Source organism: Saccopteryx leptura, chromosome 2, assembly GCF_036850995.1.
Source record: "Saccopteryx leptura isolate mSacLep1 chromosome 2, mSacLep1_pri_phased_curated, whole genome shotgun sequence".
Classification (NCBI taxonomy): domain Eukaryota; kingdom Metazoa; phylum Chordata; class Mammalia; order Chiroptera; family Emballonuridae; genus Saccopteryx; species Saccopteryx leptura.
The window spans coordinates 138,280,946-138,300,199 of NC_089504.1; the positions used below are offsets into that span (position 1 = coordinate 138,280,946).

Sequence of the window (19,254 nt, forward strand, 5' to 3'; positions counted from 1 at the left end):
TTTTGTTTTTGTTTTTTTTTAAACTTTTTTTTTTTTTTTTTTTTCATTTTTCTGAAGCTGGAAACAGGGAGAGACAGTCAGACAGACTCCCGCATGCGCCTGACCGGGATCCACCCGGCACGCCCACCAGGGGCGAGGCTCTGCCCACCAGGGGGCGATGCTCTGCCCATCCTGGGCGTCGCCATGTTGCGACCAGAGCCACTCTAGCACCTGAGGCAGAGGCCACAGAGCCATCCCCAGCGCCCGGGCCATCTTTGCTCCAATGGAGCCTTGGCTGCGGGAGGGGAAGAGAGAGACAGAGAGGAAAGCGCAGCGGAGGGGTGGAGAAGCAAATGGGCGCTTCTCCTGTGTGCCCTGGCCGGGAATCGAACCCGGGTCCTCCGCACGCTAGGCCGACGCTCTACCGCTGAGCCAACCGGCTAGGGCCCCCTTTTGTTGTTTATTTGCTCGCCTGTTTTAGGAACCTCCAATAAACGAGTATGCCCCCCTCCATTCTTTCCGGCTCCTGCAGGCTGCCCCATTCGTTGGGAACCTGCCTGGCCTCTGCCACCTGCATTACAATGGATCCAGAGGGTATTATGCTAAGAGAAACAAGTCAGAGAGAGACAAATACCATATGATTGCACTCATGTAGAATCTAAAGAACAATCTAAACAAACAAAACAGACAAATTAATGTAGATCACAGACTGATGGTAGCCGGAGAGGAGGGAGTGTGGGGGACTGGGTGAAAAGGAGAAGGGATTAAAAAGTGCAGATTGGTAGTTATAGAATAGTCGTGGGCATGTAAAGCACAACATAGGGAATATAGGTAATAATTTTGTAATATGCCAGGTGGGTACCGTAAACATCAGGGGCATCACTTTGTAAAATATATGATTGTCTAACCACCATGCCACACACCTCAAACTAAACAAAATAATACCAGTAAATGTAATTGAAAAATTAAATAAAAAAATTTTAAGTTCACTTTGTAAGATTTTAGGAGCAAATTCAAACATCTGAGAATGTGAAATCTGCTGGTTCTACTCAAATTAATACCACCAGTATCTGTCTAAAAGTTTAGCTGCATTAGTTTTTTATCAGATATCTTCAAAAGGGCTCAGGACAATTCCAATGACCAATTAAAATACACACACTATGTGTGTGCATGGTGTATAAAATTTGCAGCTAGCATTACTGAGTACTATGTAAATATAACAAGCTCTACCTGCATTACTTAATTTAATCCTTCAGAACCTTACAAAATAAATACTTTTATTATCCCAATTTTATAAAGAAGCCAGCTTAGGCCATGCAACCCACTCAAAGCTATGAGTAGAAGCAAGACTGTAACCCAGGCCTGTCTGATCACTGAGCCAGATCTCTCACCCAGTTTTATCACACTTTTTCAAGAAATCAATCTACTCCTCTCAGAACAAAAATTTTCTATCATTACTCATTATATTTGATGTTTTAAAATCTTATTTGCTACTCCATGACTTACATGCAATACACAGACAAAATTCAGTCAAAACAAAAGTTCATCACATTGTGTAAATGTTTGAGTTAGGATAAATTTGAACCTTGTTCACAAGTAAATCACTTTCTAAATGTCAATTATCTTCAAAAGTTTCAAGTAGCCTGACCTGTAGTGGTTCAGTGGATAAAACGTTGACTTAGAATGCTGAGGTTGCCGGTTCGAAACTCCTGGCTTGCCCTGTCAAGGCTCATGAGAAGCAACCCGCTCCTCCCCTTTCTCTCTCTCTCTCCCCACTCTCTAAAATCAGTAATATAATCTTAAGAAAAAAAAATAGTTTCAAGTAGTTCCTACTTTCCTAGCATAAAACACTGAGAAGGCAAGTAAGTTCATTATACCCATAAAAAAAACCAGTCAGCCCAGATGCACAAAAAGACTGATTTACATGAATGAAATGACCTTCTTGAAAAAGTGTGATTAAAGCTTTCTTCTTCCTCTTCTTCCTCTTCCTCTTCTTCTTCTTCTTCCTCCTCTTCTCCTCCTCCTCCTCCTTTTAAATGTTTATTGTATTGATTTTAGAGAGAGAGGAAGAGAGAGACAGGGACACAGATCTGTTCCTTATGTGCCCTGACCAGGGATCAAATCAGCAATCTCTATACTTCAGTACAATGCTCTAACCAACTGAGCTATCTGGCCAGGGCAAACCTTTCTTCTTTGAAAAGATCAGACTATTTCAAAATAGCTAAGAAGTGAATTTAGCTTAAGAATTAAAATTATTTTCATGTATATGAAATTTACCAGGAAGGGTGAAACTGTTTTAAATACTTTAGCTGTAAAGAGTTATTTGTGTTCAAACTGTCAATGTTCACCTGAGCCTCATTTTTTTAGTTACAGGATAACCAACCTTTCTGTGGCTAAGGAAGATCTAATGCAAACTAACACAGTCAGAACAAATTGCTGAGGTTTAATGTTCTCCATTTCATTCGTTCATTCATTCATTCATTTATATTTTCAGAGAGAGAGAGAGACAAGAAGGGAGAGAGGGCGAGAAGCATCAGCTTGTAGTTGTGACACTTCAGTTGTTCACTGAGCTTCTCATACGTGCCTTAACTGGGGCTGTGTGAGTGCCTCCTTGCTCAAGCCAGCGACTTTTGGGCTCAAACGGGAGAACTTTTGGGGTGGGGGAGTCATGGGGATGATTTCCCTGTTCAATGTTGATGAGCCTGTGCTCAGAGCCAGTGACCTCACGGGTTTTGAACTGGCGACCTGAGCATCCCAGGGGGATGCTTTATCCACTGCACCACTACCAATCAGGCTACCTCCATTTTAAAAGTGTAGACAGAAACTTTTATAATGTAGTATTAGTGAAAAGAGCTGAAAAGGGATGGAGTGTGTGAGGAACCTCAGAAAACCAAGAGAAAAGGCTCAGCTTATTATGTAGGTCAGGTCAAATGTATTATTAGATAACTAATCCCTTTGCTTTACTGAAAGTTATGTTTCCCCCCAAGCCAGTAATATTTTCAAAGATGTAACTTGTCTCAAAAAAGAAAATTAACAGCGATGTGAATCACATCAATAGGTATAAAGGCTACTTTGTTGCATAAATCAGGTACACTTTTAGAATTGTAGCTAAAAGCACTTTTCAATTGAATCCTGTCTCAAATATATCAAGGAAACTTATTTTATAGAAATCCAAGTTTAGAAAAAAAGTAGGCACTGAGTCATGAAAAACTTGAAGGCGGTAGATGTATTAGCTGTAGGATGTTCAGCAGTACCCTAACCTCTCCTCCCTAGATACCAGCAGCTCCCAGCATTGTCCCGAATTCCCTGAGAGTCAAAACTGCTCCCTGCCCGTGTGAGAGGTCATGTCTTCCAGCAGTATGCCACTTGGGTGTGTGCACATGGCTTCCTGCTTTTGGTTAGTAGCTTGTTAGTCTAGGTAGATTTTTATTTTTAGGAAAATATTTCTAAGGATAGAGAGGACTTGAAATTGTTGCTTGGTAAGATAAATGTATAAGTCAGCCAGACATAACTCAAACTGTTGTTCCTCCCTACTGTCATTTGCATAAATGAAAACCTCTGGATCAATTCTTTTCTTAGAGAAATTACTTTAGGTAATCCAAATTTATGAGCAGTTGGCTCCTAGCCATCTGGTTTTATGGTATGTGTCATAATAAGTAAATTCTTCTGTCCCTCCTAGTTATGCAAAGTTTCTTGAACCACCAGCTCTGGGACCTGGCCACACTGGCACATTTCATTTTTGTCCCCAGCTATTTCTCAAGCAAAAGCTTTATCTTCAGAGCTCCATTCTTGTTTGTAAGTTGTCATATTCCTCAAAGTGTTTGCTTGTTATTATGACTGAGAAAGCTTTTGTGAAAAACAAAATATCAGGCCTGACCAGGCGATGGCACAGTGGATAGAGTATCAGACTGGGACACAGAAGAATGAGGTTGAAACCCTGAGGTCACTGGCTTGAGCGCGGGCTCACCACCTTGAGCATGGGGGGGGGGGGGGCTGGCTTGTGGGATCTAGATATGATCCCATGGTCACTGGCTTCAGCCAGAGGTCACTGGCTTGGCTGGAGCCGCCCAGTCAAGGCACATGTGAGAAGCAATCCATGAACATCTAAAAGTACTGCAACTATGAGTTGATGCTTCTCATCTCTTTCTCTTCCTCTCTCTCTTTCCCTGTCTCACTAAAATAAAATATCAGCATGTCTGCTTAAAATAGGCAAATTGTATGGTATCTGAACTATATCTCAATAAATGTTTTTATTTTTAAGTCAGCATGTTAACTTTTTTTAAAAGACAATTTATTACTTTAGTTTGGCATTAAGCTTTTTCAAATACTATTCCTTTTTCAAAACTGCTACCATATGGCCTGACCTGTGGTGGCGCAGTGGATAAAGCGTCAACCTGGAAATGCTGAGGTTGCCGGTTCGAAACCCTGGGCATATGGGAGTTGATGCTTCCAGCTCCTCCCCCCTCTCTCTCTCTCTCTCTGTCTCTCTCTCCTCTCTCTCCCTCTCTGTCTCTCTCTCTTTCCTCTCTAAAAATGAATAAATAAAATAAAAAAAAACAAAAAAAACCCCTGTTACCACAATCCAATACAAAAAACTATACTTGAAGCTTGTATTGTTAATTTTCATTCCAGCTTTTTGATGACTACCCAGTACTTGAATAAGATATTCTTGACCACATATATATTTATATATATATGTATATGTATATGTATATGTATATACACACGTATATATAGTATGTACATATATATTTATATATTTTTTAAAACATCCATTTTAGCCTGACCTGTGGTGGCGCAGTGGATAAAGCGTCGACCTGGAAATGCTGAGGTCATCGGTTCGAAACCCTGGGCTTGCCTGGTCAAGGCACATATGGGAGTTGATGCTTCCAGCTCCTCCCCCCTGTCTCTCTCTCTCCCTCTCTCTCTGCTCTCTAAAATGAATAAATAAAATAAAAATTAAAAAAAAAAATTAAAAAAAAACACACAAAAAAACCCATCCATTTTAGAGAGGAGAGATAGAAAAAGAGAGCTAGAGAGAGAGAGAGAGAGAGAGAGAGAGAGAGAGGGAGAGGGAGAGAAAGGGTAGGGGAGGAGCAGGAAGCATCAACTCCCTTATGTGCCTTGACCAGGCAAGTCCAGGGTTTTGAACCAGCAACCTCAGCATTCTAAGTCGATGCTTTATCCACTGTGCCACCACAGGTTATTAGGTTATACATATATATGTATATACATATATATGTATTTTGTGACAGACAGAGAGGGACAGACAGGAAGGGATAGAGATGAGAAGCATTAATTCTTTGTAGTGGCACCTTAGTTGTTCATTGATTGCTTTCTCATCCGTGCCTTAACGGGCAGGGGAAGGGCTCCAGCAGAGTGAGAAACACCTTGTTCAAGCCAGTGACCTTGGGCTCAGGCTGGTGACCTTGGGCTTCAAGCCAGTAACCTAAATTTTTACATGCTCAATAATTGTAAAAGCCTATGTCAAGATTTTTCCTATTTTCACTTTATTTTGCTATTTCTGTGGTATAAAATAGGAATTTAGGAAATTTGGCTTACATAATTCTTACCCTTTGACCATTGCTTAGGAATGATTAGGTTGCAAATTGAGTTTGCCTTGAGTACAATGGCTTTTTATATGAGCAGGACTGAAGGAAACAACTCATGATGGGGTTATTGAATAAAATCTCTTGTTTCTGGACTAAGGGGGTACAGAGAACAAACTGAGGGTTGCCAGAGGGGAGGGGTCTGGGGGCTGGATGAAAAAGGTAAAGGGATTAAGAAGTACAAATTGGAAGTTACAAAATTGTCGCAAGGATATCAAGGATAACATAGGGAACAAGTTAATAATATTGAAATAACTATGTATGGTGCCAGACTTATGAGGGGGATCCCTTTGTAAGTTATATAAATGTCTAACCACTGTGCTGTACACCTGAAACTAATATAATATTGAATGTCAGCTGTATTTGAAAATAAAACCATTTGTTTCTGTGTGTGCTGAAAATGGCAGTCAGAAAATATACACTGCTCACAAAAGTTAGGGGATCAGAGAACGTGCAGATACTCCAGTACTTTCAGCCTTTCATATAGTGCATTTTCACCAATGAAATAAAAGTTGGTTTTGCATCTCATTTGCATAATTGAACAACTTTCTTTGACTTGTCATTTGTCTTTCTGATGTTCTTGTTTAATAAAAAAAATCAGATGCTTCTTTTTTTATCACTTCATATTTGTTTTGAAATATCTTAATTTTTGTGAGCAGTATTTTTGTTAACATTTAATGCATTGTTTTTTGGGGGGGTCTGAATTTACACATCTCATGCAAGTAATTATTTTGAGAATGAAGCATAACTTGACAATGGGAATTAGGCTATACTGTGAGTTGTGAGTAAAATACATATTATTTCCAAGAGGCTAAATTTTTTTGATTAAGCATAGATTCAAATAACTCTGCTAACGACCTCTTACCTGTGTAACTTCCAGTTTTTCTAAAGAAGCCTAAAGGCTGGAATTTAATGTAAAATTTCTCAATGGTTGTGATTAATGGAAAAGTTTTAGTTTGTTTTGTGGACCGAATAACCCATGCCTTTGGGCTGTGTGTCCATGTGCGCTCTGGCCTGGCCGGTGTGAGGTGTGCTTCCACCCCCCGTGGGGAGCCGTCAGCGCCTGTTACACAAACTGGAAGGTGACTGTTCCCAGAGTGCAGAGGGGTGCCAAAGACCTGCAGCGGGGCAACTGCAAGAGTCCACAGAGGAAGAGGCACTCCTCTGAGTCCTGAGGGTGGGATTTAGGGGTGGGTCAGTGAGCCATGGGCATCCTGCCCAGAAAAGGAAGCACAGGCTGATTCTTGTGAGTAGCAATTCCAGTGTGCTGCCAACCTTGGGCTGTAGAGAGATATTCCAGATAAAGGCTAAAGCAAAGCCCTCCCCATAATCTGGATGAGCACCCTCTTTCCCCTAAACTTCCCCATGTGAATTGTGCAGTGAAGGTTAAAGAAGGATATGAAAATTTGAAAATAAGAAAATTCAGCTCGAGGGTCAAGTCCCTTTGCTCAGCCAGATTGTTGATCCTTCACAACTCTTATGTACAGTGGAATTGCTACTTTTTTTATATAGTCACCCATTTCTCATCTGGGGGCGTCACTGGGCGGAAAATAAAATCCTCACATAACTTTCAAGTGAATAAGATATTGGCTCAGTACTGAAACAATTTGGTACCTTAAATTTTGATTTTCCTTCACAAGACTTTCATATTTTACAATTGCCTTTTATATTTCAAAGTGCATAGTTTGTGGGTGTGGTTGAATGAGTCAGATAAAGGCCATTAAAGTTACTCTTTCACCTTCCCAAAGTTAAAGGTCATTGCCGTTTTCTTTAAACCAGCGGTTCTCAACCTGTGGGTCGCAACCCCGGTGGGGGTTGAACCTGGTGACCCCTGTGTTTTGGTCATTCGACCCCCGCCGGGATCGCGACCCACAGGTTGAGAACCGCTGCTTTAAACATTAGATTTATGATTTAAGGTGACACCATTATGATATTGTGTTATATATAATATTAAATGAGACTGTCCATTTGAAATATGGGAAGTAATCTGACATAACTAAGAATTAAATGCATAGTTTCATGTTTAATGCTCAAAGGCTTAGCATTTTAGACCTGAGTCATCCACTAACTTGCATAATGATGTAGGGCAAATCACTTCCCTTGAGTGATGTACTTAGTTTTTCACCTGTTAAAAAGAGAAGTGTAACCTGGTCACATACTTGATAGGGCAAGGTTTGGAACACACAAACAAAAGTGCTGCCCCTCCTCCCGTGCACTGTCAGATTTGTTCACCCGGGAAAGCTAGTATGGTGGTGCCTCATGCATTGTTCGCACTCAACCAAACATTTGTTGGTTGAAATCATTGTAGAAGAGAAATCTACTTTTCTCAGTGATGTTAGGAGTGGCAGAAAGTATATATTTTCAGGGTTTAACAACCAAACACTCATTAGGAGTGAAAGAACACAGGTACAGGAAAGTGAACTGTTCAGCAAAAATTGGAAGTCAGTGCTTGCCTGATCTGTCCCCAAATCTTTAGGTTACCTTCGCCCCTTTCGTACCCTTACTTGTTCACTTTGGTTAATTAATTCATTTCATTCAGAACTCATTTTTTGAGCACCTGGTAGGTGCCAAGCTCTGATTTAAGCATGATGATGGCCAACACGAAGTCAGGTGTATGCCACTGAGTAAGCCACCATCGTAGTAGAGAAATGAACAGAAGCGGACCACAGTGCTCACTGTATGGTGTTGAAGGTGTCATGATGAATGTCTGTGGCCGCTATGGCGGGAATACAAGTAAGGAAGCCACCATTCTGAGCAGATGGAGCAGAGTCTTATGGACTCAAAGTTTTTTTTAATAAGGGTGCTTGAAATATGAACATACATTGAGTAAGGGGAAGGAAAAGGCAGTAAATGACAGTGACAGATGGAAGAGAAGGGTCTGGTGCTGACGATGCAGGAGCAGCAGCTTGATCACTGCTCAGCGGCTGAATGACAGGAGATGTGAGGGAGAGAGGCACGGCAGAACTGGGAAAACCTGAGCCAGAAGACATCCCCCGCAGCAGAATCCTCCTACTGTAGGATTAGAAATTAACATATTTTGTATGGAATAATACTTATTTCCAATAAGTATACCAAGCATCTGATTTTTATGCAATTTAATCTTCATAATATTATTGGGAGATAGGCAGTATTGTTTCTATTTGTAGACTGAGAAACTGAGGTAGAGAAATCAAAGTCAGGAAATTCGCTTAGGGTAACACTGGGTGTGAATTCTCTATCTTAAAAATATATATCAAATGTACCCAAAAAAGTGCAAATATAGTACATAGAACTTATTCTCGTAAAAGCTTTTTTTCCCCTTCTTGATTCAATAGTAAGTTGCCTACCTGATACCTGATGCACCATCATCCTAAATGTTTAGTGTTTTGTTTTGTTTTTTAATAAACCAGGATATTGACCTACATACTCATAATGTAGCCATCAGAGTCAGGAAGTAGCAGTGATTACAACATCTAATCCTTAGGTCCCATTTAAGTTTCACCAATTGCCCCAATAATGTTCTTTTTATTTTTTTAATTTTTATTTTTTTTATAGAGACCGAGATAGGGACAGGAAGGGAAAGAGATGAAAAGCATCAATTCTTCATTGCAATACCCTAGTTGTTCATTGATTGCTTTCTCATATGTGCCTTGATGGGGGGGGGGTGGGCTACAGCAGAGTGAGTGACCCCTTGCTCAAGCCAGCAACCTTTGAGCTCAAGCCAACGACCGTGGGGTCATGTCTATGTGACCCTCAAGCCATTAACCCTGTGCTCAAGCTGGTGAGCCCGCGCTCAAGCTGCTGACCTTGGGGTTTTGAACCTGGGTCCTCTGCATCCCAGTGTGATGCTCTATCCACTGCACCACTACCTAGTCAGGCACCCCAATAATGTTCTTTGTGGCAAAATAATCCATTTGGAATAACCCATGGCTATTATTTATTTATTTATTTATTTAAAAATATTTTATTTATTGATTTTACAGAGAGGAGAGAGAGGGGGGCAGAGATGAGAAGTATCAACTCATAGTTGCTTCACTTTAGTTGTTCACTGATTTATTTTCATGTGTGCCTTGACCAGGCAAGCCCAGGGTTTCCAACCAGTGACCTCAGCGTGGGGCAGCTATGTTAGGCTTGTTCGCAGGGTTACCAGCAGCAAGCACTTTGCTTGATTGGTGTGTGAGCACGTGGCAGACATGTGTACATGGCCTATATAAAAGCCTGTGAAGGCCCTTGCCGGTTAGCTCAGCGGTAGAGCGTCGGCCTGGCATGCGGGGGACCCGGGTTCGATTCCCTGCCAGGGCACATAGGAGAAGCGCCCATTTGCTTCTCCACCCCACCCCCTCCTTCCTCTCTGTCTCTCTCTTCCCCTCCCGCAGCCAAGGCTCCATTGGAGCAAAGATGGCCCAGGCGCTGGGGATGGCTCCTTGGCCTCTGCCCCAGGCTCTAGAGTGGCTCTGGTCGCGGCAGAGCGACGCCCCGGAGGGGCAGAGCATCGCCCCCTGGTGGGCAGAGCGTCGCCCCTGGTGGGCGTGCCGGGTGGATCCCGGTCGGGCGCATGCGGGAGTCTGTCTGACTGTCTCTCCCCGTTTCCAGCTTCAGAAAAGAAAAAAAAAAAAAGGCTGTGAGTGCTTGCGCTCGAGAAGGATGGGGAATTGCAGGTGAGCGGACTGCCTGCCTGCCACTGTGAGGGCCCATTTTGCTGTTTGTTTGCCTGAGAGGTAGTTTCCCCTGCCTGTGTGCTTGTCCACCATTGTGAGACTTTATTAAACAGAATGGCACAACACTTTCCGGCTCTGCAGTTTCTCTACTGTCTGCCCGAATCCAGTGTGAACCTGCCTGGCCTTGGCCACTGGTATTACACTCAGCATTCCAGGTCAATGCTGTATCTACTGCACCACCACAGGCCAGGCTACCCATGGCTCTTTTTTTTTTTAATTTACCAAGAGGTACTATGTGCCAACACATGATTCACTTGGGAGAAATCTCTACAGCTGCACTGTCTCCTGCAGAGCCCAGTGCATGCATTGCCACCTCCAGGTCCTGCATGGCTCTCTGCAGCCCCACATTCAGCACGTTGAATGGATGAACCGAGGGCAGTAAAGATACCATAAACACATGATGCATGAATAGTCACTTTCATGGAAGTGCAAGGTTGACATGTGTGTCCTCCGAGAACTAGACCTAGCTTAGGAACAGTGTGCCCCACCCTACCCATAGGTTGGGACTGTGGACATCACCAGTGGACACCTGGGAACACAGCCCATTTCTACAGGACAGGCACTGGCAATGGTGAGAGCAGGCCAAAGTTTGTCTGTGGAGCCCACAGAGAAGGGTGTTTCCACCGGCAAGGCAGAGTGAGCGTTTGCAGGCTTTCACCAGAACAAGAGTGCAGGTCCCGGTGTGACTTCCTTCGCTCTCCTGTTTTCTCCTCCAGTTAAGTTCACACTGCTTCCCAAACAGAACGTCAGCTGTCATCTTCAGGTCCAAAAGACTTTTTCTCCAACTCTGAGAAATGGGGTCTTGTCCGGAAGTAGCAGACCAGCTCATAGCTGTGGACATGTGCCTCCTCCACACTGGGTTTCTTTGCTGCGCAGCTGAGCCCTGACCACATTCCATGTGTGGACGGGGACAGGCTTGTGCATCATACACAGCACGTGCTTCCAGTAGGGGGGGTGGAACAGCCCCCTGTTCGGCATCAGCTGTGGCTCATTCTTCTCCAGGTCTGAAAGCAGACACTGAGCCAGGCAGTAAAGCTATGCAGAGTGCCGGCTTTCTTGGTATCAAAGCACAGCTGACTTTTCATTGTCTCCACACCAACAACCTGCACTGTTTTGATGTCAGGCTGCAATGCGGTGCACGATTCAGAGAAACAGTCTTCTGGCTTTAAAATATAGTTATACTTGGGCTTCAAGAAACCTCCCTATTTGATAAAGATTTGAGAGCTCTGAGGTTGAACTCATAGGCGTTGTCCCAGAAGAGAACCTCACATACCAGGACCCGAGGTGCAATGTGGCCGCGATCGGCCAGATGACCTGTCCTCCTTCAGCTACATGTCCTAGGTATACAGGGTGGAGTCAATCATCAACTCAAACTGCCCTGCGGTCCCAGTGGGGCCTGTACACGACCTGATCTCCACTCCACCCCTTACAATTCCTGGACAGCCTCTGGTTGCCTAAACATGAAAAATCCTGGGGGCACAAAGCACCTAGACCCAACTTCTGCCCCCACCCCACCCATTGCTTTTCATTGACCTATTTATTTAGTCTCCTGTGGTCAGGAACAGATCCTTACCTTAGTCTTTCCTTAACTTTCATGATTTTGGCACTTCTAAAGATGAGAGGCCAGCTATTGTAGGATGGCCTTCCGTTTGTGTTTGTCTCAGCTTTCCTCATGACTAGATTCGGATTAGGCATCTTCAACAGGGATATCACAAAACATATGCTGTGTTAGTCTAATTGCATCTTCTCCACCCTGAGGTGACTCACGGTTTGTCTTGATCCCATTCCTGATGATGCTGTTCACTTCGATCCCTTGGCTAAGGTGATGCCTGCCAGCCTTGTCTACTGTAACATTTCTTTCTTTGTCATTGAAAGATAGTTTGTTGGGAAGTATTTTGAGATTTTTAAATCTCATTTTTCATTAAATTTAAATTTATTCATTTATAGCAGTGTGTACTCATCATTTCCTAATAAATGTGTTACCTTTTGACAAATTCCTATAATTCTTTTAAATTGACATCTGTTGGTTGCTTTGTTAATTTTCACTTTAAAGGCAAGACTAAAATAAAAAACTCTGAACTTAGACTTTTGAACCTGAAAGAACCAAATAATAGCTATATTTTAAAAGTAGCTTCCATAAAGCAAATATTATTATGAGTACATGTGGAATATACTGAAACAAGGTGAAATATCTGATTTTGTACTTAATTTGAAGTGTTTCCACTGAAATCAATGAGATGTTTACTCTGAAAGAGGCTACTGTGGAGACTGTAGACTCAAATACTAAACGCTTATTCCAAATTTAATGTATGGAATACCTAAGTAATAGGTTAAATTGAAAACCTGTTGTCAGTTTTATAATACAGTGATGCCTCAGTTTTTGTTGATAATCAGTTCAAAACCAATCAGCGAAATCCAAAACCAACGAGAACCAAAGCAATTATTTCCATATGAATCAATGTAAATCTAATTACTGACAACTGAAGTCAACAAAAACCAAGACATTACTGTATTTATTAGCAACAATTTTTTTTTAAGTGGGAGGATGAGAGATAGACAGACTCCCACATGCACCTCCACCCAGATCCACCCAGCAACCCCCATCTGGGGCTGATACTCGAATAAGCTGAGCTGTTTTTAGCACCTGAGGCTGATCTAAGACATCCTCAGTGCCCAGGGCAGACGCAATCGAGCCACTGGCTGCAGGAGGGGAAGATGGAGAAAGAAGCATATGGTCACTTTTCCTCTGTGCCCTGACCAGGAATCAAACCTGGGACATTTATACACTGGGCCCATGCTCCATCCACGGAGTCAACTGGCCAGGGCCATTGACAACAATTTTTTAAAGATATAAAGGGCTATTATTTTCATATAAATCAGGAGTTTTCAAACCATCTCTAGTGCCTTCTTCTGCCACATGGTCATAAACCAAAGACCTAGATAATTTTAAATCAGATACTTATTAGATGACAGTTTTCATGGGTCAGTACTTTTAATCAATATTGATTACATAAAATTACAGTAAAATGATGACTGTAAACAAGATGTAGTCCCTCTATTTTAATGATCAGCACATTGTATTACAATAAATCAAGTTAATTTTTTATAGACTTTATTTTTATTTATGTATTTTTTAATTCTTAAAGACTTTATTCATTTCTTTTAGAGAGGAGAGAAAGAGAGAGAGAGAGAGAAAAGGGGGGAGCAGGAAGCATCAACTCCCATATGTGCCTTGACCAGGCAAGCCCAGGGTTTTGAACTAGCGACCTCAGCATTCCAGGTTGACGCTGTATCCAGGCCTCAATAAATCAAGTTTATAATCCACCGTTAGGTGTGGCTCCCCCTTTAGTTCACTCTGGGATGGCTCATTGAGAATCTCTTCAACTCCAGTAGTCTCATCATTACCCCTCAAGTACTCGAGTAAAAGGTTTGAGCTGGGAAGCACCTGTTGCACTGCCTTGAATTCCATTTGCAATTTTGGTGGAGCAAGCAGACTCTGGATGTTTCACAGCATGGATAAATTAATTTTATTTTGGTTGAGCTGGAAATTATTTTCTGATAATTCAAGAGGATGACTGGGTACAAGTTTATTTTTCACACTAGAAAAACTTTTTCAAAGAAGATCATGGCTTTTAAAAGCTCCACTTGCTGAAAGCTCAGTAACTAGAATGCTGCCCCTCCGCTGAGATCCAGGTCCTCTGGTGTTGTCTTAGCTTGCTCTGCCAACAGCCTCGCGGCCCCAGAACCATCCGCCAGCTCGCTCTGCAAACAGCCTCGTGGCCCCAGAACCATCCGCCAGCGCGCCGCTCACTTTGTTGCCCCCAGAGTTCTTTGAGCAGCACTTCTGGCTGGCACAAGAGGGCCTGGGGTCACCTTGTTCTTTCCTGCCCCAGTTCTGGAATCAGCCACTTCTCCGAGGAGCCAGGGTTCTTTTTAATGGAGAATGGTAGTTAGATATCAAGACCTGGCCTAACCTGTGGTGGTGCAGTGGATAAAAGCATCAACCTGAAATTCTGAGGTCGCCGGTTCAAAACCCTGGGCTTGCCTGGTCAAAGGCACATATGGGAGTTGATGCTTCCTGCTCCTCCTTTGCTCCCCCCCCTTCCACCCCTCTAAAATGAATAAATAAAAATCTAAAAAAAAAAAAAGATATCAAGACCTGGGTGCTGGATATAACCATAGCTATCGGGGTGTTCCTGTTCCCACATCTTCTCAGCGAGGGAATATATGCACTTATATGCATACATATATACATAGTATACACACTTTGTGTATCTAAATATTATGAGTCATTTGTACAGATATAGCCAGTCCTAATCTGACTCCATAGCATTCATTCCAGTCTTTGCCCTTCTTTTTTTTTTTTTTTTAATATTTTATTTATTGATTTTTTAGAGAGAGAGGAGTGAGAGAGAGAGACAGAGAGAGAGAGAAGGGGGAGGAGCAGGAAGCTTCGACTCCCATATGTGCCTTGACCGGGCAAGCCCAAGGTTTCGAACCGGCGACCTCAGTGTTCCAGGTCAACGCTTTTGCCCTTCTTATATATCGATATTTGCAACTTCCTTTCCTGAAAGTGAGATACCTGGTTCCTATTATCCTTAATATAATGTTTGTTTATTTGGTCAATCTTGATGTACATAACTAGTCTCCCATTGCTGCTGCCCACCTCTTCCACTGTGCAGGTGTGCTCACATCACATGGGCTCTGATACCTGCTTGGCCAGGTTAACCCACATGTGGACATCTTCCCAACTCAGGTTGAGCTTGGTTCTTTTGTAGTTTTATGTGTGCCAAGGATGAAAAACTAGTTTCCTTCCCTTGTACTTTGGGTAAAGGGATAACGGAAATCTTTCCTATCCTCTCATAATACTAAACTGCTTATTTTTTTTTCTTTTCTCTTTTCTTACAGTGACAGAGAGAGAGTCAGAGGGATAGATAGGAACAGACATACAGGAACGGAGAGAGATGAGAAGCATTAAGCATCAGTTTTTCCTGCGACACCTTAGTTATTCATTGATTGCTTTCTCATCTGTGCCTTGACCATGGGCCTTCAGCAGACCGAGTGACCCCTTGCTCAAGCCAGTGACCTTGGGTCCAAGCTAGTGAGCTTTGCTCAAACCAGATGAGCCCATGCTCAAGCTGGTGACCTCAGGGTCTCAAACCTGGGTCCTCCGCATCCCAGTCCGATGCTCTATCCACTGTGCCACCACCCGGTGAGGTTAAACTGCTTATTTTTGATTAGACTTTTTTTTATCTAATTAGGTATCTTTTTGTCTGTTTTGTCCTCATCTTTGGTAGCAATGAATATATTTACATGTGCATGTTTTGATGCTTGTATCAATACTCGAATATATCATTAGTGGACAGCTTATAGTATGTTACATAAATGTGATATATATGACATATTTTAAGCATAAGTAGTAAAGTCAAATGTTTATATAGCATCATAAGATACAAAGATGCTAGAACTGGCTTAAAAATTCCACATTTCATTAAAAAAATTTTTTTTAATTAATTTTTAGAGAGAGGAGTGAGAGAGAGAAAGAGAAGAAGCAGGAAGCATCAGCTCATAGCAGTTGCTTTCTGTACATGCCTTGACCGGGCAAGCCAGGGTTTTGAACCAGAGACCTCAACATTCCAGGTCAATGTTTTATCCACTGTGCCACCACAGCTCAGGCAAAAAAAAAAAAAAAAAAAAAAAAAAATCCACATTTCTACCTATTATTCTCATTACCACAGATTGCAGTATAAATTAGAATATTGCACACATTTAATTTTCTGATTTTAAAAGTACATAGAAACATTATCATTGTTTTAGTTTCTTTCAGTATTTATGTTATTCCTTAGAAGGATGTCTTTTTTTCTTTTATATATGCATGAGGAGAAAGTTACTGATTCACATCATGCTGATGTAAAAATAACAATAACAGGGTTTCTTACCTTCCTGCACTACATTTCTTTGAATATCCTTCACAAATAAGCCAGTGGGTTGGAAAATCGCATTTCCTGGACGTTCTTTCTTAAGGGCATTTACGTGTTTTGGAGGAAGCTGTTTAAATGTGGGCACTCAGAACAGTTGCTGCCCAATCCCCAAAGTTCTAATTGATTAAAAAGCATGCTGAGTTTAAAGTTCTGTTAATATTTTTTCTTCTTTAGATTTTCTATTCTTTTTTTTTTGTTAAAGATATATGAGAAACCACTTTTTTTTTTTTTTTTTAATTCATTTTTAGAGAGGAGAGAGAGAGGGAGAGAGAGAGACAGAGAGGGGGGAGGAGCTGGAACCATCAACTCCCATATGTGCCTTGACCAGGCAAGCCCAGGGTTTCGAACCGGCGACCTCAGCATTTCCAGGTTGACAATTTACCCACTGTGCCACCACAGGTCAGGCTAGATTTTCTATTCTTAAGTTTGTCCTGATATAATACTTCTGAGAAACTATTCTATTCTGTTGTTGTTTCTTTTCAGTGATTTGTGGAGCAGTTTTATAGGAAACGGTTTTATAGCTGTCCTTGTGGTACAGGGAACTTCTTGTGGAATTCTGGATCTTGATAAGCACTAGAGCAGGGGTCCCAAACTTTTTACACAGGGGGCCAGTTCACTGTCCCTCAGACCGTCAGAGGGCTGGACTATAAAAAAACTATGAACAAATCCCTATGTGCATTGTGCATAACTTATTTTAAAGTAAAAAAAACAAAACGGGAACAAATACAATATTTAAAATAAAGAACAAGTAAATTTAAATCAACAAACTAACCAGAATTTCAATGGGAACTATGGGCCTGCTTTTGGCTAATGAGATGGTCAATGTCCGGTTTCATATTTGTCACTGCTAGCCGTAACAAGTGATATGACGCGCTTCCGGAGCCGTGACGTGTGCGTCCCGCGTCACTGGAAGTAGTACTGTACATAAGTGCCACTGCCACGCTTTGCGGCGCCGCCACATCTTGTGCTCCTCTCACCAACCACCAATGAAAGAGGTGCCCCTTCTGGAAGTGTGGTGGGGGCCAGATAAATGGCCTCAGGGGGCCGCATGTGGCCTGCGGGCCGTAGTTTGGGGACCCCTGCACTAGATACTACTCACAGCTCTTTTTGTTATGAATCTAGAGGTCACTGTTGCACCCATGGCTGGACAGATAACATTTTATCCAAAAGCAAGTAAATACATTCAGTTGTCTAAGAATGGAATTGTGGTGAATCAAAAGTGGGCAACTGCTGAAGAAGTTACCAGTACAAACGTAGGTGTATCAGCTTGGGAGGTACAGTCACACCGCAAATAATACAGCCGGCTGGACTGACTACATTTACTAGTTTTTTGAAGTTGGGATCCTGAAACAAAAAGTAGGGAGCTTCAAGTGATCACATGGTGGGTGAATAATTTCACTTGAGCATTCCCTTTGCATTCTAGTCCATTGTTGTTCTATGGAACCACTATATTTTTCTTTTTTTGAGAGAGAGAGAGAGAGAGAGAGAGACAGGACGGGGGTGGGGGGGAGGAGAGTGATGAGAAACATCAATTTGTAGTTACTACTTTAGTTTTAGTGGGGGTTTTTGGTGTGTGTATGATACACAGAGAGAGAGAGAGGTAGGGACAGACAGACAGAAAGGGAGAGAGAGCAGAAGAATCAACTGCAGCTCCTTAGTTGTTCATTGATTGATTTCTCATATGTGCCTTGACCCAGGGGCCTACAGCAGACCGAGTGACCCCTTGCTCAAGCCAGCAACCTTGGGCTTCAAGCCAGTGATTTTGGGCTTCAAGCCAGAGACCTTTGGGCTCAAGCCAGCAACCATGGGGTCATGTCTATGATGATCCTATGCTCAAGCTGGTGAGCCTGTACTCGAGTGGCATGAGCCCATGCTCAAGCCAGCGACCTTGGGGTTTCGAACCTGGGTCCTCTGTGTCCCAGGCCGACGCTCTATCCACTGTGCCACCGCCTGGTCAGGCTGTGTTTTTTTAATATTTTAATTTAATTTAATTTTAATTGTTTCTCATATGTCTGGGCCTTAGCCAAGCCAGTGACCCCTTGCTCAAGTCAGTGACCTTAGGCTTCAGGCCTGTGATCTTGGGCTCAAGCTAGAGACCTTCTAGCCAGCAACCTTTAGGCTCTAGCCAGTGACCTTGGGATCATGTTGATGATCTCAAGCTGACAATCCCTTGCTCAAGCCAGTGACCCTGTGCTCAAGCTGATAGAGCCCATACTCGAGCCAGCAACCTCAGGGTTTGGAACTGGGGCCCTCAGTGTTCCAGACCACCACTTTATCCACTTCACTACAAATGGTCAGGTGGATCTTAATAGCTGAAAGTGTTTGTTTGTTTGTTTTTTTGTGTGTTTTTTTTTTTGTGAGACAGAGAGAGGGACAGATAGGGACAGACAGACAGAAAGGGAGAGAGATGAGAAGCATCAATTCTTCGTTGCAGCTCCTTAGTTGTTCATTGATTGCTTTCTCATATCTGCCTTGACTGAGGGACTATGGCAAAGTGAGTGACCCCTTGTTCAAGCCAACGACCTTGGGCTCAGGCCAGCGACCATGGGGTCATGTCTATGATCCCATGCTCTAGCCAGAGACCCCACGCTCAAGCTGGTGAGCCCGTGCTCAAGCCGGCAACCTTGGGGTTTCGAAACTGGGTCCTCTGTGTCCCAGTTCGATGCTCTATCCATGGCGCCACTGCCTGGTCAGGCTGTTTTAACCATTTTTTTTTTTTTTTTAGAGAGTTGAGGGAGAGACAGAGAGAGAGAGAGAGAGAGAGAGAAGAGACAGAGAGAGAGAATGGGGGAGGAGCTGGAAGCATCAACTCCCATATGTGCCTTGACCAGGCAAGCCCAGGGTTTCGAACCGGCAACCTCAGCATTTCCAGGTTGACGCTTTATCCACTGCGCCACCACAGGTCAGGCTGTTTTAACCATTTTTAAGTGTGCAGTTTAGTAGTATTAAATACAGTCGCATTGTGTAATCAGAACCATCCATTCCCAT

At 42.7% G+C, this 19,254-nt stretch overlaps 1 protein-coding gene and 1 pseudogene across 1 annotated transcript in view; one reads left to right on the forward strand and one right to left on the reverse strand.

The window, feature by feature from the left end:
- FGD4 (FYVE, RhoGEF and PH domain containing 4) overlaps positions 1–19,254 on the forward strand; it is a 277,447-nt gene that overhangs the window by 18,015 nt on the left and 240,178 nt on the right. The window lies entirely within an intron of this gene.
- LOC136393905 (proteasome maturation protein-like) lies at positions 13,554–14,077 on the reverse strand (annotated as a pseudogene).